The following is a 23,844-nucleotide window of genomic DNA, read 5'->3' on the forward strand; positions in this document are numbered from 1 at the left end:
CAAATTCTCTGTGTTTGAATGCACTGATGAAAAGGGTAACAAGTCACAACGATTATACCCGGAGTCTTTTCAATCTAAGCACTTGACTTTCTGGGTGAGGCGCAGATGAGAGGTAAAATAGGCAGAACACGGGACCCGAGTAGAGTTGGAGAAGCAGAGAGGGCTCAGGAGTTCTAGACTGGAAATCGAGAGTTAACTGCAGAGCTGATTTCTTTTGTAATTAGTTAGCTTCTGCTGTGTAAATGGCACAAACTATCGGCAGAGATTAAATTTTAATCTGGAGATTCACATTAATATGTTAAGTGCCTCAGGTCAAACACCTTAATCCTTGAGTAAGAAATTGTATATTTAAAAGTCTGATAGTATATGCACGTATGCACGCAAATGCCCTGAACACGGCCCATCAGGACACACAGCAAACAGCTAAGAGGAATTACAATCGGGAAGACAGGAGAGACCGGTAGAAAAATAGGTATGGGAGCGGGGAGTTTTAAAAAAACTTCTTTGTTTAAATTTTTTAAATGAGAATATATTCATACACATAAAATACCATTATGCTTTGTGACCACCTAGAGGCGTGAGATAGGGAGGGTGGGAGGGAGATGCAGGAGGGAGGAGATATGGGGATGTACGTATGTATGGCTGATTCACTTTGTTATACAGCAGAAACCTAACACACCATTGTAAAGCAATTATCCTCCAATGAAGATGCTAAAAAAGAAAATACCATTATGGAAGTGAGGTATCTTTTTTTTTTTTTTGGCCCCATGGCTTGCAGAAACTTAGCTCCCTGACCAGGGATTTTTTTTTTTTTTTTTTTGTGGCTGCGTTGCTGTACACAGGCTCTCCCCAGTTGTGGTGAGTGGGGGCTACTCTTTGTTGTGGTGTGTGGGCTTCTCATTGCGGTGGCTTCTCCCGTTGTGGAGCACAGGCTCTAGGTGCGCAGGCTTCAGTAGTTGTGGCTCGTGGGCTCAGTAGTTGTGGCGCACGGGCTTAGTTGCTCCGGGGCATGTGAGATCTTCCTGGACCAGGGCTCAAAGCCATGTCCCCTGCATTGGCAGGCGGATTCTTAACCACTGCGCCACCAGGGAAGCCCCCTGACCAGGGATTAAACCCGTTCGCCCTGCAGTAGAAGCGTGGCATCCTAACCACTGGACCGCTAGGGAATTCCCCAAAGGTGAAGTATCTTGAGTTGAAGCTTCTAGAGGGCAGAAATGTGTCCTGCAGCCCCATGTCCCTGGCACATCAATATATTTGTGCTGACCTAGCCTGAAAGCCCTCTTTACAAATTTCCTTTTGAAGTTGTATTTGTCTAACTCGGGTAATTTTATTTGCTGAGAAATAAATCATTTGCAGTATCCTTTGTGATCTGATATTTATGCAATCCTTAAATTATGACTATGCTTTAAAATTACTTCCTGTTTCAGTACTCTTGAGTGGAAGCTGCAGCCTTTGCTCTTTTTTATAGGTATTCTGACAGAAAGATGAAAAGTATCTTTGCAAGGTCTTATAACAGCAAAGAGTTAGCAAAGGATAGAAATTGTTTACGATTTCAGGTTCTTCATAATGTATTGCTTTTCCAAAAGTCTTTACTGTTGTTTATTGTTTTGTTGTTGTTTGGTTTTTTGGCCGTGTTGGGTCTTCGTTGCTGTGCGTGGGCTTTCTATGGTTGTGGTGAACAGGGGCTACTCTTTGTTGCAGACCATGGGCTCTAGGCACCTGGGCTTCAGTAGTTGTGGCTCGCGGGCTCTGGAGCGCAGGCTCAGTAGTTGTGGTGCGTGGGCTTAGTTGCTCCGCCGCATGTGGGATCTTCCTGGACCAGGGCTCGAACCTGTGTCTCCTGCATTGGCAGGCAGATTCTTAACCACTGTGTCACCAGGGAAGTCCAGTCTTTACTGTTGTAAACCCTGACGGGATCTGGGTAAATCTTTAATTTCCTAAATGTTCCATAATCTAAAGTAAAACCTCTTCATTAGTCAGGACTGGGGACAGAGTCATGGAGAAGTGGGTCCTTCCTTTCTTCCAGGGCCTTCTCAGAAAGATTCCCTGTGATTTCCTCTGGGTTCCTCACTGGAGACTGACTCAGGGGCCCCAAGGTCACAACCAAAATTGTGGTGTTAGGGACTTGGGCAAGCATTTGCAGTTACATCTCGTGGGTACAGAGGAATGACTTCCACTGTGGGGAATATTAGAGAGAACCTGTTGAATTTTTGGAGGGGCCAATTGATACGTCTCATTTCTTGACAACGTGGACTTTGCTTCCTCTCTCTCCTACCCAGCTCAAATCTGGAATTTATGTTCCAAGAGCCGCCAACAATGCTTATAAAGTTAAAAGAAATTGAGTTGATATGTTTTCCCCTCAGCTAAGTGGTCTATATTTTCTTTTATGAATTAGGGTTTGGAATAATAGAACAGCGATAATAATATGCAGAGGAGGTTATGCCAGTCAAATGAAGAGGATACATTTTCTTCTTTTTTTTTTTTTTTTGATTGCTCCATTGGAGGAGAGAGAATCTCGGTGGAGAGTCTTTGACAGGTACAGTATAACTTATCAGGCTTTCAAGTAACGAGCTGAGGTTAGCCTTAGTTCAGATACGTCAGAGCTGTCAGAGACCAGCCCTGAAATCTGTAAGACATTACAGACTGAAAACCCAGCGAGGATGGCTGAAGGTCTCAGTGGGAATTCCAACGCACAGAAAGAGTCTGGAGTGTCTCCATGCTTGGGCCTGACCCTTGATAATACTTGGAGTTCGCTTTTTTTGTTGTTGTTGCAGGATTATTGAGTTCCCTGGGTTTTTGTTCTTTTGGCTCCTGAAATTGGCCCATTGCACCTCTGGGACAATTCATCATTGTGTAGGGAGAGGCGAGGGATCACCTCGGCAGGGTCCAGCCCCGGGGCAGCTTGAGTATTAGAGATTAGCAAGCGGAGCTGACACAATCCTCCACGTTAGCAAGGGAGAGAATGGATGCATGAAAGCAGAGATAAAGTTTTCAGACGCCTTGAGTTGTTAGTCCTGGTGTTAGAGAGGTTCTTGGAAGCCAACAAATGGTAACAAGACGAGATTTGTGAGACGCGGCTTCTCTCTCTACCCTGATCACCCCAACGTGAGTGAGAGAATTAAATGCTCCCCAAAGAAGCAGAAAAAAAAAATACTTTAGTGGAGAGAAGGGAGATTTAGAATGGAAACTTTGTGCCAAATTTACCAGTGGGCTTCAGCCATCCATGTAACCTCTTTGACCCTTGGTCTTCCTGCAGGTAAAATGGTGAGATGAGGATGCTTTATTCATAAGGTTACTAGAGGATCCCGTAGAGACGTTGTTGCCTATGATGTGAAATTCCAGTGCCGGTTATTAATAGAGGCTTCAGGGTGACCTACAAATTAGCACAAACTTTGGGAAGTAAATGAGGGATTGGACTGCCAGTGGGTTACTTTAATCAAAGTGCAATGATAGAAAAAAATGCAGACAGCAGGAGAGGATGGTCGAAGGAATGCAGATCACCAACGGAATGAGTGTCTCACAGGGACATATGCTGGTTCCCTCCTCTCCACCCCTTGCCCTGTGGAGGGTCTTACACGTTGAAGGAGCCTGGAAAATCACTGTCTAACCAACCAGGAAATGCCTACCTGTCTAATCCAGCCTTGTGTTGGGGGGTTGGTGAGGAGAGAGACTTGGGTTTCCCTGCAATAAGGCTCAATGAAGCATTTTTATCTTAAAAATCCTCTGGTGTGACATGATGGGTATATTTCCTGCCTCTATAATCTTGGCTTTTTCGCAGTTGTTCCATTTCTAGATAACACCCCAGTTCGGTTCTCTCTGAGAGAGAGAGAGTCTGCATTGCACGGGGCCATGTTTTGATTTTATTTTTGTAACTTAAAATCTAATTATCTCTCTGTCTCTGTCTCTCTCTCTCTCGGATTGTTTTTCTTTTATCGTTGTTTATCCAAAATCAAAGTGAAGGTTCCAAAGTGCTGCTTCCAGGTTGATGCCTGGAAACTGGCTGCTGGTTTTGTAGGGAACACAGCAGAGAGCTGCAGATAGGAAAGGCAAAATGGAAGGAACTTACTCAGATCCACTCTTGTGTCATTTTCCATGGAGTTTCACTGCAGCTTGCTTTATGAATATAGTCAGTTACACAAAGCCCCATGAAGTGAAAATGTAGGTCGGCCTGTTCGTTTATGCCTAGGAAGCCACACATTTTTTCAGTTTAAGATAAAAATGTTCCCTTTTTTGGGTGAATGTCCCTTTCAATAATACCTACAGGCTACAGAAGACAGACTTGTAAACTACACATAGAACAAAAACAATTTGCTTTACATTTAAATTTGTTCATTCTTCTATTTGTCCCCCATCCAAATGTGCACACTCTACCTCCAGCACTGAAATTCTCTCCTTTGCATCATGGAAAGCCCTGCTTCTTTTTCTTTCTGAATCCCACCATCCTTCATGGTTCTACCTCAAGTTCATCCCCAAAGAAGCCATCCTGGACCAAACCAAGTCATGGAGCTCTTGGTACAACACTCAAGACATAACAAACGCTCAAAAAATCTTCACTGCTACTCTGTGACTGGGTATTGCAAAGGCTTCACAGCCTATTCATGTACCATTCACTGACGGGTGAAACACTTTTTTTATTCATGTTCTGTGTTATTTGCCTTACTCCTAGAAAGTCTCATTTAGTTGGTAAGTGGTAGGTCCCGTATTTTCTTCTAAAGTTTTTCACATGTTTCTGATATGTAGTCAGAGTTACTAAGCACTGATTTTTTAATACTCATATAGTTCTTTCATTTCCAACCATGAATGTCTTCCATCCTCCACTTACTGTAAAATTCCCAAAGTTTTTACATGGTTCATGCTTTCTCATGTCTTCCTCAGTGTCCTGCATCTGGTGGCCACTTAGTGAGTTGAATGAATGAGGTGAGTGTTTTGTGGACTGAGCTACATCTACAGTGAGAAAAATCACTATAAATGAAATGGTTACGTCAGAAACACGTGGCTTCTGTGGATTGCAATAACACATAGGACTTCCTCTTGCCAAGCACGTAACATATACTGACTCATTTAATCCTCGCAGAATCCGAGATAGTAGTTACTTTATTATCTCCATTTGATAAATGAAGAAACTTGAGGCTCAAAGAAGCTGGTGCTGTACTCAAGGTGAAGGCAGGATTATAATCCCAGTCTGTGCATCACTATATTACAAGCACCTTGAGGATACCGGCAGAAACCACAGTGCCTGACACATAGCAGGGGATCAATAAATATTTGCTGGAGGAAGGGATGAAGAAAAATTATAATTGTCCAGGGCTTCCCTGGTGGCGCAGTGGTTGAGAGTCCGCCTGCCGATGCAGGGGACGCGGGTTCGTGCCCCGGTCCGGGAAGATCCCACATGCTGCGGAGTGGCTGGGCCCGTGAGCCATGGCCGCTGGGCCTGCGCGTCCGGAGCCTGTGCTCCGCAACGAGAGAGGCCACAACAGCGAAAGACCCACGTACCACAAAAAATAATAATAATAATTGTCCAGTCCTGGACATATTGAATTTTCATAGAGAAGAGGAAAACCTGGAAAAGTAGTCTAGGTTAAGTTGTGTGGGGCATAACTTCTAAGGACTAGAAATCAGTGTCCCAGGGTCCTTTAGGTGTGTTGATAGGGTGACCAGATGTCCTGTTTGCCTGGGCCAGTCCTAATTGATGTCTGCTGTAATTACTAATAGGGTCCTCGTTTCAAATACCCTGTTTGGATGATAAATTATATCAGCACCCTAAGTCTAGAAATGGTGTGGAAAGAGACAAACCCTCTGGATGCAAGGAGGAGCATAAGGAAATAGTAGGAAATAGTATTTGATTAACTGGTACTCCCACAAGGTTGACTTCTTTCTTTCTTTTTTTTTTTTTTTGGAACGCGGGCCTCTCACCTCTGTGGCCTCTCCTGCCGCGGAGCACAGGCTCCGGACGTGCAGGCTCAGCGGCCATGGGTCACGGGCCCAGCTGCTCCGCGGCACGTGGGATCCTCCTGGACCAGGGCACGAACCCGCGTCCCCTGCATCCGCAGGCAGACTCTCAACCACTGCGCCACCAGGGAAGCCCTGATTTCTTTCCTTGTTTGATGCATGAACATTGTGATGCTTCAGTACATGAGTGTGTTGACTTCCCCTGTGTCTCTGCTCTGTGGATCCCAGGATCCAGCTTCCAGGAACTCCTGTAGTTTTGATGACTACATGAGATGGCCCCACGCAGTTGGGGTTTTAGCTCTTCTGTCCCCTTGCCCTCAAAAGCACATCCATGGTCATCACAGCTCATGGCTAGTTTTGGTTTGTATAAGATTATCACCCATAAGACCAGAATCCTTGCCTTAGTATTTGTTAATTTTGTCACTTCACTTGCTTTTCTCTCTCTCTGGGCGTAAAATTCTTTCTTTGTAAAAAACAAAAAAATCACAAGTAGTATTAACCATAGTGTTGTTGGGGAAATGTAGACTTATGGCAAAATGATGGAAAACCACTTTACAAATATAAAATTCCACATAAATGTTCAAGGGAAATTGCTGGCATGGAGCATGTACCGGGTATAGCTCCAAAGACAGGTTATTATCCTAAAACCCAGTTTCCCTAGGGATGACCTTGCTTCCTATTTATCTCCTGGGTTGAAAGCGCTTGAGTTCTTTTGCAAACTCATCTGAAGATACAAGTCCCTGAATATCACAGTGGCCAGGTGTTTTCCACAGAGCAGTGGAATTTCCCAGCTAAAAAACTTCCTTCCACTCTTGTGCTGCCAAAGCTCTAGGTTACTGACCTGCAGGAAGACATCTTAGGGGTCAAACCTCATTGGAGACTTGTCCAATGTGCAGGGAGGGGCGAAGGGAGAAGAGGGGAAATTTTATTGTCATCCATGTGTTGGAGGCTATTGTGAAAACCGATATCTTAGTGATGTAGGAAATAACCTACTGTATACTTTGCCCTGACCTATAAGATAACCCACTGCGGTAATTAAATGTTATTTTAAAAAATGGGTGAGAGGGAGCTTAGGAGGGAATATGGAAAAATGCATTTTAATGGAATCTTTTCATTTTAGACCTGAAAAGACACCTGAATGAGCTTTCAGTCCAATTGTCTCTGCTTTCAACTGAAGAAAGAGAGACCAGAGAAGTTATAAGCTGTCCCCAGGGACGGCCAGCTAGTTAGAGAAGGCTGGGACTAGAACCCGCGCCATGAATCCCAGCTTCAGGCGTTTTCCGCTACTGCACGGGAAGCGTATCTTCAGGTGTCTCACAGGCGAATGTCCTGCTCTGCTGAGACCAGCTCTCCATTGTTTTGCAGAATTATAGCCTCTCCCACCGAGGTGCTGGCTGCCACAGCCTGTGGGGATCGCTGTGGGCTCTGGACTGGGGAGGCTGGAGCGCAAGGGGTTGGGATTGAAGAAGCCAGTAGTGATTGGGTGTGTCAGAGCATTAAAGGAAAGGGCCGTAGGAATTAGACTTGAAGCTTATTAGCAAAATCCCATGGCTCCCGGTTCTTTTTAGATGTCTGTACCTTGCCTGCATTTATGATGCTGGTGGAAAGAAAACCAGAGCTGACCATTCCCAAATCCTTTAAAATCGGCCCTTTGGAGTTCTCTGTGTTTGCAGATGTAAATGCTAAAGGTCACTAGGGCTTAAAGCACCCTTTTCCCTCCAGTGTCTTCCTCACCCCCAGGTGTCAAAGCTGGTTCGGGAGAAAGTCTTATTCCAAGAAAACCAGGGGGAAGGGCCTGCACCCACCTACCCACCCCCGAACCCTCACCCCCAAATAAACCAGCTGCCCGGAGCTGTGGCGTTTTGCTGCTCACTGAGCCTAGCAGGTTCGACTCTGGGTTTTGGGGAGGCCTTTTTCCTGGCTGGTTGCTAAGGCCGGCACAGACTCCAGGCCTGTTATCAGGAGGAGAACAGTTTAAACAGGCCTTATCGCTATGTGTTCAATCAAGGTTTATGAGGGCTGATAAAGATGTCACCTAGATGCTTCGTAGGTTCATTAAAACTCTATTCCCTGGTGGGATGGAAACGCAAGGGCGTTTGTTTAATTTTATTTTTTTAAACACAATTTTGGGGATAAATACGTGTTGTTCTTGTTTAAATATGGCACTTGTGGACAGGCTCATCTGTGTAGTCAAATCCATTTGTGCCGGCGAAGAGGGGGTGAGGGTGGCCCTCTCAGGCAGTGCCCCCTGAAAACAATACACCAGGCTTTACCGACACAACAGTCTTTAATATCATAGGTTATCATAATTGCTCATTTAATAATTCAGTAAACGTCACTACCCCTGGCTTAGGGGCACCAATAAGCCATTGTGTGCTTTGAATTTTGTGTCTTTTTATGTTACTGAATCATCATAAGAAAAAAGGTGTTTGCTTTAGTCTTTCATTTTAATAAGAGATTTCTAACCAAATGCGTTTGACATCATTCCTCTTTCTATGAGTTTTTCCACTTCTGTTAGAAAGAAAAAAAACAAAAGCAAGGGAGCCTGTGTTACCTTTATTCACCTCTAATTGTGTATAAGTAATCAGAGCTGCAGCAGCATAAAACAAGCATAAGAAACAGTCCCAGCTCAGAAGAGCTTCGTGCTCTGTGAGCTTTATTACTGCTTCTACTGAGACCTAAACACTGGCCCAGAACTTGCACAGAGAGCACCTCATGGCTCATTTAATATATTTTCTGTCTATTAATACTAGAGCAGAATTGCAGAGTACAGGGTGAGAAATGTTTTAACTTTTCATGTCTCCCCTGCCCCCACTTCCAGTTCAAAAAGTGCCACTGCTTTTTTATTTTTATTTTAAATCGTGGTGAAATACACACAACATAAAAGTTACCATCTTAACCATTTTTAAGTGCACTGTTCAGTAGTGTTAAGTGCATTCGTATCATTGTGCAGCCAACCTTCAGAACTCTCTTCATCTTGCAAAACTGAAACAATAACTCCCTATTTCCCTCTCCACTCCTGCCCCGGTAACCACCATTCTGCTCTCTGTTTCTGTGAGTTTGACTATTTTAGACACCTCACAGAAGTGGAATCATGCAGTATTTGTCCCTCTGTGACTGGCTTATTTCACTTAGCATAACGTCCTCAAGGTTCATCCACGTTGTAGCATGTGACAGGATTTCCATTCATTGTAATGCTGAATAATGTTCCACCGTATGTACATACCACATTTTGTTTATCCATTCATTCACTGATGAACATTTGTGTTGCTTCCGTGTTTTGGTTATTGTGAATAATGCTGCTATGAACATGGATGTACAAAATATTTGTTCTAGTCCCCACTTTCATTTCTTTTGAGAACCCAGAAGTGGGATTGCTGGATCACATTGTAGTTCTATTTTTACTTTGTTGAGGAACCATCATACTGTTTTCTATAGCAACTGCACCATTTTACATTCTGACTAATGGTGCACAAGTATTCCAGTTTTTCTACATCCTTGCCAACACTTATTTTCTGGTGTTTCTTTTTTGATAGTAGCCATCCTAATGGGTGTGAGGTGATACCTGCTATGGACTGAGTCTTTGTTCTCTTCCCCACCCCCAAATTTGTATGTTGAAACACCTAATCTCAATGTGATGTTATTTGAGGATGGGGCCTTAAAGAGGTAATCAGGTCATGAGGATGGAGCCCTCATGAATGGGATTAGTGCCATTCATAATAAGAGGCCAGAGAGCTAGCTTACGCTCTTTCTACCATGTACAGATCGGATGAGAAGACAAACATCTGCAACCTAGAAAAGTGAAAACCTCACTATAACCTGACTATGCTGGCACCCTAATCTTGGACTTCCAGCATCTAGAATGGTGTGAAAGAAATATTTGTTGTTAATAAGCCACCCAGTCTGTGGTATTTTGTTATGCTAGCCTGAGATGACTGAGACAATACCTCTTGTAGTTTTGATTTGCATTTCCTTAATGATTAATGATGTTGAGCATCTTTTAATACACTTGTTTCCCATTCTTCATACCTTCATGCCTTTTGATAACTCTGACAACTGAAGGAGATTTGTTTGCTAGCAGTCTGCACGCATTCTGAGATGTTCTGAACATCTCTGCTGCATGATGACCATTTAACCTGAGTGTCTTTGGGATAAAATCACTTGTTCATTTAATATTAATTAATAAAATTTAATACTTTTTTAAAAAACTTGTGGACATACCTCTTCTCCACCGCAGAGGGTCAGACTCTATATAGAGAATTTTCTACACATCATATCCCACGGTGCAGTTTTTGGAGGCACTGGAGGGAAAAGAAGCAATGTCGAATTTGTGATGAAGTGGGATGAGAAGATGGCGGTGGTAATGGGAAAGAGAGGGGAGAAGTTGAGAAGTCAAAGGGAAGACTGGGCAAGGAACGCAGGGACAAGGTAGGAGGAGGTGACTTTCGGGTTCAAATCCCAGGGAAGAGAGATCTACTCCTGGTGAGGACTGGGGAAGGAAGCTCGTTAACTTTTTGTGCCTGATGATAGCCACATGCTACAAGGTTTTTGGATAAGATTTGTTCACTCTCTTAGGTTGCATCTGCCTAGAAGCAGGCACTGAAGCGAGGGTTTGAATCCAAGTAGTTTATTTGGGAGGAGATCTCAGGAAGCATCAGTCAGGTGGAGGTGAGATGCAAAGAAGAAAAGGAAGCCACTCTCAAGGGTGTTTGAGCAGGCTGCTGCTGGAGCAACTGGACCACAAGCTCCCTGGAGAGCTCTGGGAGACGATGAAGAACCAGCCTCAGAGCTACTCCCTTGAAGGGTGAGGAAGCTGAGCTTCTTGTCCTCTAACGTTTTTGGCTGACAGCTGCTCCCAGGAGTGTGAGCCTGTGCTCCGCGTAGGGAGAGGCCGCAGCGGTGAGAGGCCCGCGTACCACAAAAACAAAACAAAACAAAAAAGACTTCTACGGATGGGACTTCTCTGGCGGTCCAGCAGTTAAGACCCTGCACTTCCACTGCAGCAGGCGTAGGTTCAATCCCTGGTCGAGGAACTAAGATGCCCACACGCTGCATGGTGAGGCGAAAAAAAAAAAAAAGCTTCTACTGAAAGCTTCAAAAAATTTTTATGTTATTATTATATAATCATATTATTTCTTAATTATTAATATTTTACTGTGTTCATCAATTCTAAGTAGACACCCTCCCACACCATTCTAACACTTTTAAAGTTAGAACCCCACTCATCAACCATGGGCCATCTTTCAATTGCTCTTAGCCAGCTGGTGGTTGTGACAGAGTTTCCCTTGCCTGTGCATGAATGACCTCGAATATTATTCTTGGTGGAACGAATGGACAGCTGCAATCTCTTGATGATGCCAGTCAAGAAGGTATTTGAGAACCACCTGAAAAAGTAATGCCCAGATTACTGTCTGGGGAAAAAAAAAAACCCTTCCATTGATCTCTTCTGGGGAGAACAAGAGAGCACCAGTGTCAAAACTTGCAGAATGGGTGTCAGCAGTTTGGAAGAAAATTCTGGCTCTCATGTATTGGGTTGCATTGTATGAAATTGCCATTTTTTTGGTCACAGTCAAAGGTCAGCAATTTCATTTGGTTCCTTTTATAAGAAAAGTTGCATCACTAACATCTTTGATGAGGATGAAACTGTGTGCAAAAGTATGGGCAGTGATGAGTCTAAATTAAAAATCTGGAAGAGTAACCAATTTATTTCACTTATATTTTCTTTCTCGTTATATATGACAACGATAATATTTGTTTTCGAAAAATATTTAATTAATTAATTAATTTGGTTGCACCGGGTCTTAGTTATGGCAGGTGGGCTCTTTAGTTGCAGCATGTGGGCTCCTTTATTGCGGCTCACCAGCTTCTTAGTTGTGGCATGCGAACTCTTAGTTGCAGCATGCATGTGGGACCTAGTTCCCTGACCAGGGATCGAACCCAGGCTCTCTGCATTGGGAGCAAGGAGTCTTATCCACTGCACCACCAGGGAAGTCCCAACAAGGATAATATTTAAAAAAAAAAATCATAGGGAATACTCTGGTGGTCCAGTGGTTAAGACTTGGGATTTCACTGCCGTGGACCCAGGTTTGATCCCTGGTCAGGGAACTAAGATCCCACAAGCTGTGTGATGTGGCCAAAAAAAAAAAAAGAAAAAAAACATTGTCCCAAGTAAGTCTAAAAGCACTTGCCAAAATATAAAATAAAATTTTACATGATAAAAAAACATTGTGTCCTAACATAAATTGGTAGTTTTCCTTTCTTTTCATAAAATGTTGGGACATCTTACAATCTAAAAGTGTCTCAGATTTGGTGAAATATTATATTTTTTTCCCATGGACGTCAGATGCAGAGAGTGAGGTTAATCATAATTCTCAGTTCATGTCACATTTTCACCAATGGTTTGTAGTAGGCCCATCTCTTATTTTATTATCTAATTCTTCCCTTTTATCATCTCATGCTTACAGATATTTATCCTTTGTTGGTTTTAGACATTGCAAATATCTTCTCCCATTTTATCATTCTTTTAACTTAGTCTATGGTAACTTTGAGCAGAAATTCCTAATATTGAGGTAATTAAGTTGATTTTTTTGTCATTGCCTGATAGCTCATGGTTTTGAAATTTTGTTTAAGGAGCGCTTTCCCTCTAGGTTACAAAGATTTTCTCCCATATTTTCTTCTGTTGACTTTATCGTTTTACCTTTCATACCTAGGCTTGTGAATCCACCTCTGTTTGTGGTGTTAGGTGGGGAGTGAGTTTTGCTTTTCTCTCATAGTGAGCAAGTTTTCCCCAGGTATCTACTTAACAATCAGACGTTCCACCAATGATTTGTGGTGCCACCTTTATCATATAAGTCCCCACATATGCATCGGTCTAATTCTGTTCTATTGGCCAGTTTGTTCATGTATACATTACACTGCATTTATTATATTGGCATTTAAATATATCTTAATATACGCTAGAGTAAGTCCCCCTCTTTAATTCTTTATAAAGTCAATTAGCTATTTTTTGTGGATACTTCTTCCGTATAAATTTTTGAATAAACTTATTGAATTCTTTAAAAAGTCCAATTGGAGGACTTCCCTGGTGGCGCAGTGGTTAAGAATCTGCCTGCCAATGCTGGGGACATGGGTTCGAGCCCTGGTCCGGGAAGATCCACATGCCGCGGAGCAACTAAGCCCATGCACCACAACTACTGAGCCTGCACTCTGGAGACCGTGAGCCACAACTACTGAGCCTGTGTGCTGCAACTACTGAAGCCCGTGAGCCTAGAGCCCATGCTCTGCAACAAGAGAAGCCACCACAGTGAGAAGCCTGCACATCACAATGAAGAGAAGTCCCCGCTCACCGCAATTAGAGAAAGCCCGTGCTCAGCAACGAAGACCCAACACAACCAAAAAATAAATAAAAAATTAAAAAAAAAAAGTCCAATTGGAATTGTGCTGAATTTGTAGGTTAATTCAAGGGAAAATTCAGGCGATCCTTCCAAGAGCATGGACTATCTTCCTGTTAATTCAGATTATTTTGTACATCCTTTATTAGAGTTTAAATTTTTTCCCTACAGAGCATTTATGGATTCTCGATTTAGTTAGTTCTTAGATATTTTATAATTTTTGTGGCTATTGTGAATTGTGCTCTATTTTTTAAAGTTAGATTTTTCTAGTTGATTACCCTTGGTTTAGACCAGAAATAGGGACACTTTTTCTATAAAGGATCAGATAGTGAATATTTTTGGCTTTGTAGCCACATCAGGTCTTTGTTGAGTATTCTTTGTTTTTCCTTTAACAAGTTTTTTTTATTTAACTTTTTTTTTGGATGCCTTGGGCCTTCGTTGCTGCGTGTGGGCTTTCGCTAGTTGCCGTGAGTGGGGGCTACCCTTCGTTGCGATGTGCGGACGTCTCATTGCAGTGGCTTCTCTTGTTGTGGAGCATGGGCTCTAGGCGCGCGCGCTTCAGCAGTTGTGGCACACGGGCTCAGTAGTTGTGGCTCGCGGGCTCTAGAGCGCAGGCTCAGTAGTTGTAGCCCACGGGCTTATTTGCTCCATGGCATGTGGGATCTTCACAGACTGGGACTCAAACCCGTGTCCCCTGCATTGGCAGGCAGATTCTTAACCACTGTGCCATCAGGGAAGCCCTACAAGTTTTAAAAATGTAAAAATTATTCTTAGTTGGTGGAGGCTTATAAAAACAGATCTTTGAGTGGATTTGGCTCTCAAGGTCTTAGTTTCCAATTCCTGACATAGAACAATGCATTGATTTATGTAAGCTGCTCTTTTATTCTATAACTTTGTTGAGCTCTCTTATTCTAATGGTTTTGCTGATTATTGTGTTAGTGTTTTGATCATCTGCAAATGATGATAGCATTTTTTTATTTTCCCTTTTCCTTTTTATCCCTCTTACTTTTTTCTTTTTTTCTTGTAAAGTTGGGTAGGACCTTCACTGTAATAATCAACAGCTCTAGTGATAGTGGGCATCCTTATCTTGTTCTTGTCTTAAAGGGAAGGCACCTCAAGATTCTCTCTTAAGTATATGTTTAGTGAAGACTTTAGCATATGACCTGTACAAAGTAAAGAAATTTTGCTTCTATTCCCAGTTTGCTAGGGTTTTTAAGAAAACTCATAAATGATGAATTTTCTCAGAAGCTTTTCCTTCATCATTTGAGATCATGTAATTTGCTTCCTGTAGCCTACTAGTGAGGTGAATGAATTTGATAAATTTCCATATATTGAATCATCCTTGCATTCTTGGGAGAAGCCTTATTTGATCAAAATTCAATTAGCTATTGTTTTATTTAAGATTTTTCATCTACGTTCATAAGTGGAAGAGGTCTATGAATTTCTTTTCTTATCATGTCCTTGTCTGATACTGGAATCAAGATTGCACTTTATTCTTGCTTTTTAAAGTAAAATTTGTTCTGTTGTGCTTTCTCCAATTTTTTGAGTTGAATTCTTATTTGATTTGCTTATAACCTTTCTTATTTTCTGATAAATGTGTGTAAAAATACACATTTCCCTCTAGTGCTGCTTTAGCTGTGTCCTCCAAAATTTGACATATAGTACTTCATTATAATTTAATTCTAAATATTTATTAATTTTCTTTAAAATCAATTGTTACTTAAAACTTTGTGGGACTTCCCTGGTGGTCCAGTGGTTAGGACTCTGGGCTTCCACTGCAGGGGTCACAAGTTTGACCCCTGGTTGGGGAATTAAGAGCCTGAATGCCATGCAGTCAAAAAAAAAAAACTTTGCAAAAGAAGTTGCAAAACATAGTATTGTTTTAAAATATGCTTTTTAGTTCCAATACATATACTATTTTTAAGGAAATATATTGTTTTTAAATTCTAATTTTATTACATTATGGTTGGAGAAATAGAATTTATTGAGGCTACCTTTATGGTCTAATAAATGGTCTTGTTTTGTAAGTGATATGATGTCCTGTAATTTATTTATGCATTCTCCTACTGATAAACATGTTAGTTTTTTCCAGTTTTTATAAATATAAAAAATACCGCAACAAATATCCTTGGATCTGTTGGTTGCAATGAATGGAGTCCAGAAGTAGCTCAAAGAGTATATTGCAACCTGATACCACCTAAAAGTAATATTTTGATTCAGGGGAAAAAGATGATTTCTTTGATAAATAATGCTGGCATAATTAACAATTTTATATGGGACAAAAAGTCATATTCCTTTCTTATGTCATGTATAGAAATAATCTCTAACTCCAATGACTTAAGTGGAAAAAAATTAAAATATTAGGAGAAAAGTTAGTAGAATATTCATATAATGTCAGAGTTGGGGAAAAAATTTTAAGACATTTTGGAAACGTGGAAATAATAAAGGAAAAAAAAGTGAACAGATTTGAATGTATAAAAAGTTTTAATGTTTTATGTCTCCGTATGACACAGATAATGTTAAACTTTTTCTATGTTATCCTAAGGTCACATAAATGTTTAGGTCCTGGATCTTGTCTGGTGAACACTGGCGAAATCAATACAAAGTCTACGTAACTCTATCTGTACATAACTATACCTAACTATATAGCTATATCTACATAACTATATCTGATGTTGTAATGGGATTTTCTTCTAATAATTATGTCTCTTGAAATCACATCTCTGCAGTCTGGAAATTTAACAGACCCTATAAAATAATTCTTTATTGGAGATTATTGTGAGGAAAAAGTTTACATAGTTCATACTGCTCCAAGTTCTAAAATGTTTATATATATGTGTGTATGTTGAAATTTCTTTTAGAGAGAATTGTGGAAATCTCATTAAATGAGGGATGGAGGTGGTATGATGGCCGAAAAGAATTTAAGAGTATTAGAGTTCTTTTGTTTGACATTTAGGTAGCAAAATATTTAGCTGTGGCTGACATGCAAATATAGATTTGGATATTTCTTTTAAAAACGTACTTTGTTAACAGACACCAGATTTTTTCTTCTTTGCTCTGATCAGTTGTAAATGGACCAACAAAGTATTGCTTTGCCCCACTGGCACAATAAAGGAAAATTCACTCTTTTAAATCACTGGAAAGACATTTATTGCCCTAATTCACTAAGATCAATGGTTATAAATTAGGATGTTTCCTCCGAAGTTAGCTTTATAACCAGAATCTCATTTAATCAGGAAAAGATGATCTAGCTCTAGTCCAGTCTTACCTGTGGATGAAGGCACTGGGGCCAGGAGGTTAAGTAACTTCTCTGAGTTATGAAAAGCACAGCTGGGGCTGGAGCTTCCTCATTGCTGTTATTGCTGTTATCATGATAGTGAACCAGGCTGCCAACGGTAGGTGGCAGAAGAAGACAAAGGCCAAAGACATTGTCTCAAAGGCACTTAAATTGGGAATGTAATACTTGTCTCCCTAAAGATTTCATACTGCCCTAATATATGATATTTTATAGGCAATACCCACTTCCTGACACTTTCTTTTGCTTCCTGGGAGAGTCCACTGAAAGCTGGTGTCTGCCAGGGAACATCCCAACTGAATATGCAGAGTCCTGACACTTCAAATGTCAATGTTTGTGTGCATTTGGGGAATTGTAGAGTGAACAGATAAGGGCAGGGAGAAGTGACTTATAGGATTTGACTGGACCGCATAAAAAGAGGGGGATGCTTGTTTCATATACCCGTGTTGAATCTATCCTACATGGATCATTAAATTACCTACTTAATTTTACTAATATTGTTATCTTAGTGGAATGTACTTGGGCTTCCGATTCAAGGTTAATTGTGATTCCTTCACACATCAAGCTCAAGAGGCACAAAACGGAGATGAGGAAGTGGAAAAAGCAAGTGGACACTTTTTTTTTTGGCGGTACGCGGCCCTCTCACTGCTGTGGCCTCTCCCGTTGCGGAGCACAGGCTCTGGACGCGCAGGCTCAGCGGCCATGGCTCACGGGCCCAGCCGCTCCGCGGCACGTGGGATCTTCCTGGACCGGGGCACGAACCCGTGTCCCCTGCATCGGCAGGTGGACTCTCAACCACTGCACCACCAGGGAAGCCCTGGACACTTTTTTATAAAAGTGAGTTGGCTGTGAAGATGAGAGGGAGGATAATTAGGAGGAGGTTTGTGTAACTTTGCATGGGGTCTAAGAGGAAGAATTATACGATGCGTATTGGGTCTCCCACAGATTGCTCCATTCTTTCTCGTAATAGTATACGTTGGTCAGAAGTTTTCAAACTCACACGATGTTGGGGCAAAATGATATCCTGTCGATTCAGTCTCTGGTATCTGCCCCTTGCTTTCTGTCCATGCTGTTATATCTGTATTTTAGTCATTCATCATCTTTCGCTTGGAAGATTTCAGTAGTCTTCTTATTAGTCTCACCACTCATCACACCTCTTCCTATCCATTTTCTATGCTACGTCCAGTATGGTATTTCAAAAAATGCAAATCCTATTCCATTATTTTTTGAAACCCTTCCAGGCCTCCCGACTGCCTAAGGATAATGTTTAAAATTCTTAGCCTAGTAGTTAATTTCTGGTCCCTGAACTCTCCACCTGTATCTCCCATTGCACTCCTCTGGTTGGCCCCATACTTCATTCAATCATTCATTCAATAACTGTTCATTGAGTGTCCACTGCATCCTTGGATGTCATGGGAACAAGACAGTGCCCCCAAAGGAGGAGGATAGCTGATCCACTCTTCTGGTCCATACTGTGAGTGTAGTAGAGCCAACCCAAATCACACACCTTTGTACGATCCCATATCATAACTAATGTGCAGTAAAAAGGCCCTTGTTTAACACAGTTAAGGAATGAAAAAATATTTGCAAGTCACATGTCTGATAAAGGACTTGTATCCAGAACATACAAAAGAGTCTCAAAACTCAATAATAAGAAAACAAACAAACCAATTTAAAAATGGGCAAAAGATTTGAACAGGCACTTTACCGAAGAAGATATAGGATAGCAAATGCGTACATGAAAAGATGTTCATCATCGTTAATTATTAGGGAAATGCAAATTAGAATCACAATGAGATAATACACCTATTGGAATGAGTAAAAGTAGAAAAAAAAAAAACAAAATTAAAAAAAAACCCTGACAGTACCAACTGCTAGTGAGGATGGAAAGCAACTGGAACTTTCATACATGGCATGGGGTGGGGGAATGCAAAACAGTGGAGCCCTTTGGAAAACAGTTTTGCAGCTTCTCATAAAGTGAAACGTATTTACCATACAATCCAGCAATCATACTTACGTTCATTCAAAAACCTTTATGTAAATGTTTATAACAGCTTGATTGGTGATTGCCCCAAACTGGAAACAAACCCCAAATGTTCTTCAGCTGGTGAATGGCTATACAGACTGTGATACATCCACACCACGAAATACTACTCAGCAAGAAAAAGAAATGTACACAATAACATGGAGGAATCTTAAGTGCATTATCCTAAATGAAAAATGCCGGGCTTTTGAAACTATGTACTGTGAGATTCCATTTGTGTGACTTTCTGCAAAAGGTAAAGCTATATGTTTAGGAAACACATCAGTGGTTGCCAGGGGCTGTGGGGAGGGAGGAGTGGCTGTCTACAAAGGGGCCGGGGAAAGTATTAGGGGTTGATGGAACTGTTCTATATTTTGATTGTGGGAATGGTTACATGACTATATACATCTGGAAGAAGTCACAGAACTGTACACTAAGAAGGGCGAAGTTAATGTAGGTAGTGTCTCAATGAAAAACCTCTTTGTTTAGATATAAGAGCCAATGAGCTGAATCTGCAGTTTCAGCTTCGAGTCAGTCTCTCTCTCTGCCATTTTTGTTGGGCTGTGGGGTTGCTCCGGCTCGTGGTCCTCTCCTTCCCTGCAGGGGGAGGGGGCAGCACACTTAGGCAGCTGAACGAGCCTTGAAGGTGGAGCCCACATACTCCCAAACAACTTTGTACCCACTGTACCCTGACCCCAGGTGCTGGAGCCTGTTGAATAATCTGATGGGTAATTTATTAAATTTGAATGATAAATTAATGTCATCTTTTTTTCTTTAACCCCACTAACTTAGTAATTCAGATGCATTTTAGGGATTACATTTTCTATCTTCTGCATACTAATGACTGTTCCAAAGGAAATGAGGTGCTCCTTGGAGCCCTTAGCTTCCAACATCGTTCATTGTTCTATCAGGGTTTCCTTTCTTTTTCCTGGGATTTCTGGTCTCTACCGAAGAGTCCAGGGGAAAATGCAGATGTAACTAATAGGAGAATTTCTTACCCCTTCGTTCTTCTATCCCAGTGCCTGACGTTGGTCCTGAGTTTCGCCTTGGGAGCCGTGATCATCTTACCCACAACTCCTTTGGCTTCAAAGCTGCGTAGGTGGTTCCAAGGACATCTTGATTCCAGAACAAGCAGCTCATTTGCCTTTTCCTTGAATATGCTTCCCATTGTCTGCTGTCGGGTTTGAATTTAACAGGTGTTAGGAACCAGTACTAAATGAACGAAAATATAATTCTGACCTAGAGAATTACATTGATTAAACAGGGACATTTCCCACATATCCTGGGCTCTTTCTCAATTAAGATGAAAGAGGAGGGGGCTAGTTCTTGGACTCTACATGATTATTTTTGTTTCAATTTTCTTGGTTTAATCAAGTATCAATATAATTTTAATCTATTTTCTCCAAGTTGAATTTTAGTATTTCCCAAGATGCATCTGGATTCAGTTCTACTGAAACAAAATATTTCCAATCTTAATTCTTTCTACATTAAAGTAGGACTCAGATTTCTCTGTGAGCGTAAACAAGTGTGTTCACTGTCCAGCGCAGCACAGAAGAGAAAGCCGAGGGGCCTCCTTCCCACCCGCTCCCAGTTTAATGGCATGGTGAGGGGGCGGGCAGAGGCCAAGACACAGCGTTTCCTGGAGCCCCGAGCCCTCATGGAAGTGGCTTTCGAGCACTTTCCCTTCCTGCAATGAAGGCCAGCATTCTTTCACAATTCCACAGCTGACCCTGCTGCACAGATTAATTTATTTTTCCTGAATCCATCTTGTCAAAAAATTCCAGGGCCAGGAACCTAGCTATTTCCAAATCAACTTTTCACCCTAGCGTTTCCCAGTCATGTTCTTATTTATTTATTTATTTATGGCTGCGTTGGGTCTTCTTTGCTGCACGCGGGCTTTCTCTAGTTGGGGCGAGCGGCGGCTACTCTTTGTTGCGGTGCGTGGGCTTCTTACTGCGGTGGCTTCTCTTGTTGGGAGCATGGGCTCCAGGTGCGCGGGCTTCAGTAGTTGTGGCTCATGGGCTCTAGAGCGCAGGCTCAGTAGTTGTGGCGCACGGACTTAGTTGCTCCGCGGCATGTGGGATCTTCCCGGACCAGAGCTCGAACCCATGTCTCCTGCATTGGCAGGCGGATTCTTAACCACTGCCCAACCAGGGAAGCTCGCCCAGTGATGTTCTTAAGGCAGAGAGAAATATGGTTTGTTTCAGACCACGTGACTCGGTTGACCCAGGGCAGGTTGCGGGTAATTGTCCTGCAGCTGCTGCCTTGAGTGGACCACTCTGTGAACCAAAGCTTTCTTCAGCTAAGCCAGTGACATGGCAGCTCACAAGGAACGTGCCAAGTGCCCACCCGAGCATTCTTCCTGGTCCACCATCTTCCCTGGCTCAAGGTCAGCTTAATCCTATCTTCGCCAAGACGTTTTCTCTGAGAAATGACCTCACGGGTGATGGCATGTTTCTCCTCTAAGGTTGAAGCTCCTAGCTATATATCTTCGGACACCTCACATAGTGCTTAACATAATACCCACATACATTTGCTCACACATACTTGGGGTCGGTCCGGTGGTCTTCTGTAGCTTGGAGCGGTTTCATCTTTTTAGGAGCATGGATCTACTTTGTGGGCAAGTAGGTGCTTCCCAGGCTTAGAGGCCCCGAACTTTCTGGGAGGCTTGCCTGAGTGTGTCCAGATTTTCACCTCCACTACTATGGTCTCCTGGACGAACTTAAAGCTCTTGTTGTCTTTGCCCACCTATGTCTGTCTCTGCCTCCTTCAGTTTCAACACCATTGAATGGTATTGACACTGATCATGAAAATGATAAAATGGCAACAAGAGAACTGGGAGACTGCTTAGCTAGTGTGGGTTCTGCAGGCGGAGTGCCTAGGTTTACATTCCGTCCCTGCTGCTTAGATGCGTGACCTTGAGCAAGTTGCCTGACCTCTTTGTGTCTCAGTTTCCCATTTGTAAAACAGGGATAATAGTCTCTATTTCATAGGGATGTTGTGAATGATGAATTAATGTATGTAAAGTTCTTAAAATGTCCTCTGTTCTCTATCATTATTGTTGGTTGCATAGCTACCATTCCTGAATGCTTACAGAGTGCCAGGTCCAAGTAAGGTCATCTCACATATTTTATTTAAATCCTTACAATGACCTTGTGAGATGAATATCCTTACACCTATTTTGTAGGCCAGGAAACTAAGGTTCAGTAACTCACTTAGATCCTTCTGCTAATAAGTGGTAGAGCCAGCATTCAAACCCAGCTCTGGCTGCATCTGAAGCCTTGATCCTAACCAGGTAGATAATACATCTTCTCATGTTAATGTGGTTAATCATGAATGTGGTACATGTATTCTGGTAGTTAACTCTCTTTTTAATCTGGACTTGGAGGGAAATTCAGGCTCCTATTTTTTTTTTTTTTTTCCCTCTCTGCTTCCATGACCTCTTGTTTCCCATCAGGGGTGGCGAGATACCTTGCCAACATCTTGGAGAGAAGTGGAAATTGAGACAGCCATCTCTATCATAGCTTTTGAATTCTTCAGGATGGCTGGATGTTTGTGAAATCTAGACGGCCTGGGCTGGGGGAATTCTGTGGTTGTACTTTTGTTTTTATTTCCAAATTGCTCCTATGACTGGTTAATCCAGTTGTCTAGAGTTGAGGCGGCAGACATACCTGACTCATTTCTACTATCTAATTAGCTATGGTATCTGACACAGGTCCAGTAGATCTAGGCTTGAACACTTCTTTCTGCCTTACGGGGTAAGCCTAGGGAGTCATTTAACCTCTATGAAGTTCTCTGAAAAGAAATAGAGTAACACTTGAATGTTTTGGAGGGAATTAAAAATATATGTGATGGCTCTTAGTAGGCCCTCTGTTAACTATTTCTTTCAGTCTAGAGCCAACAAGTATTGGCAAGACTTTTGCAATGAATGTCAGAAGGGCTTTTTAATGTATCAGACGTATCACTAAGTAGAAAACATTCCAGTATTCTGTGTATGTCCTCCAGACCCACATTATATCTAAGCACTAGCCAGCCACTTGTCTGAAATACATATTCATCCTCTCAACACCCATGTAAGATAGGGGTTGTCTCTGCTTGGCACTTGAGAAAGCTGAGGTTCAGAGAAGTAATTTGCCCAAGGTCCCAGGGCTGATTGATCAAGAGGGTCAGGATTGACCCCTATGACTCTAAAGCTGTGTCATCTTTCTATGAAGGGGAGAGCACAAATGTCATTCATTCATTCATCAAATGTTCGTTGATCATTTGCTATTTGCTTGGCACAGTTTTGGAGGCTCTGTGTATAATACGAAGAAATATATGTGGGACCTTATACTTTAGTTGAAGAAACAATCACACAAATATTGCAAACTTAAGAGCCCGAACTCTGCCCCTCCCCCTACCTCATCACTAAAAAACACTTGAAAATTCTGGATAAAATAAACAGAAATATTTTTTTAAGTAGATAATTATTTTTTAATTCAATAATTTAAAAAAAATCAGAAAAGTTAGAAGTACAGGATAAGTAATTTTTTCCCCTGGACCATTTGAGATTAAGTTGCTGACCTGATGCCCTAACATCTCTAAGTATTGGGTTGGCCAAAAATTTCATTTGGGTTTTCGCATGAGATGTTATGGAAAAATCCGAATGAACTTTTTGGCCAGCCCAATGCTTTGGTATTTAGACAAAGAAATTCTCCTATATAACCAAACTACAACCATTAACAACAGGAAATCAACATTAATACATTGCTACCATTACTACTTTAAGTCTGTGATGATAGAGCACCTCACAGCACACTTTGGCTTTTACTGGGATGGGGATGAAAAGTTTTACTTCTGGCCTAGAATTAGAACGACAACAAGGAAATTCCTGGCCACCTCGAGGATCTGACTGTCCCTTCTTTTTTTTTTAAATTGAAGTAACATTGATTTATAAAATTATGTGAGATTCATGTGTACAACATCATATGCCCTACAGTGTACTCACCACCAAAAATTTAGTTTCCATCAGTTGATCCCCTTTACCCATTTCACCCTCCCCCCAATCCCTTTGCCTCTGGTAACCACTACTGTGTTCTCTGTATCTACGTGTTTGTTTTTAAACAGAAATGTTTAAATTGTATAAAATAGCTCATAGAAATGTAAAGGAAATCCCCAAGGTCCAAAAAAAGAAGAGGAACTGAAAA

Source organism: Grampus griseus (assembly GCF_964374135.1).
Source record: "Grampus griseus genome assembly, chromosome: 12".
NCBI classification, from domain to species: domain Eukaryota; kingdom Metazoa; phylum Chordata; class Mammalia; order Artiodactyla; family Delphinidae; genus Grampus; species Grampus griseus.